Source organism: Montipora capricornis, chromosome 4 (assembly GCF_036669925.1).
Source record: "Montipora capricornis isolate CH-2021 chromosome 4, ASM3666992v2, whole genome shotgun sequence".
Taxonomy (NCBI): Eukaryota; Metazoa; Cnidaria; class Anthozoa; order Scleractinia; family Acroporidae; genus Montipora; species Montipora capricornis.
In genome coordinates, this window is record NC_090886.1 from 27893782 (window position 1) to 27895075 (window position 1294).

The window sequence follows — 1294 nt, forward strand, 5'->3', positions numbered from 1 at the left end:
GCCCAATCGCTAAAAGGCCAAACGTTTTGAAATCGGTCCTTGGACCTAAATACTACAAATGCTGGATACAGCATCAAAATGTTACTTCACGAACCGAAGTACTGATCCCGTTTCCTGGCTGTTTTGTCTCAAGGGATTTCCCGCTGTACGTCGCCAAGAGCAATCCAAGTCTGGTATTCCGCTTGATATATCTAAGCTCACCGAGTTGTTTTTGTTCTTACCTATGATATAGGAACAAATCGAGTCAGCACTAAAAGGGGGAAGCTAACTTCAGGGTTCCTTGTGACGTTTTCGCTAATGGGGCTCTGTTTATTACCGGGTTACTACCATAAGCTTCGTAAGTAAAAAGTGGGTGAAACCATGAGTTAGGAACGGCTGGGGAGTTCGCCCAAACTGTTCAGGACATTTTGGCCGTCACACGGCTTTTAGGTCGACTTCGGAAGTGATCTCAAGCCGTGGATTAATATATTCTATACGCATGTGGCGGAGCGCTGTGCTTGATAATCGATGGATTTGCGACTATTTGGATTAAGCCCCCTAAAGGAGTTCGACAAGGCTGTCCCCCCTCTCCTTACCTGTTTATTCTTTCTGTTGTAAGAGGTACTGTCTTGTTCCCTCATCCTAATACTCTTTCCCTTTGTATTAAGAACATGTTTTATTTATCAGGCTGAATTTGTTCTTATTTATATGGTGCTTTATTGGCCAAATTTCAGCCTGATGTTCTTCATCCACTTCTTCTTTTATGAGGGTGTTTACTGTATTCCAAATTAATTTGCTTAAGTGAAGAAGAGCTCGTTCGCTCGTTTTTACATGTCTGTTTCTCAAAATCATTATTAAGCGTTAGAACAAGATCCTTTACATTTATCTGGTAGAATAAAAAAGACAAAATCAAAAGAACTCGCCTCTATCAGGATCTAGATAGAGGAGGAATACGGATGACGGACATTAACCTAATGCTTAAGTCCTTGAAACTCGCTAGGATACCGAAGCTGAAGACTGGTGTTAATAGTATCTGGTGCACTGTTCCAAATATTATCGATACCTGTCTGTCTGTCTTAACAACCCTGGTCAGAGTTTTTCTCTGTCCTTGTGTGGGCCCATTTCCATCTGTAGGGCTAACGCTCACATGGTTCATATGGGATTGAAATCTAGCACTTCACCTTACACTCTATTCAGTTAACTCTGTTTAAAATATAAGTGCTACACGGCCAACGTTTGTATAAACGTAACCTTTTCTTGTACTTGTACATGTTCATTGCCGTGACTTTAACATCTTCACTTCCCACGGCCTGCT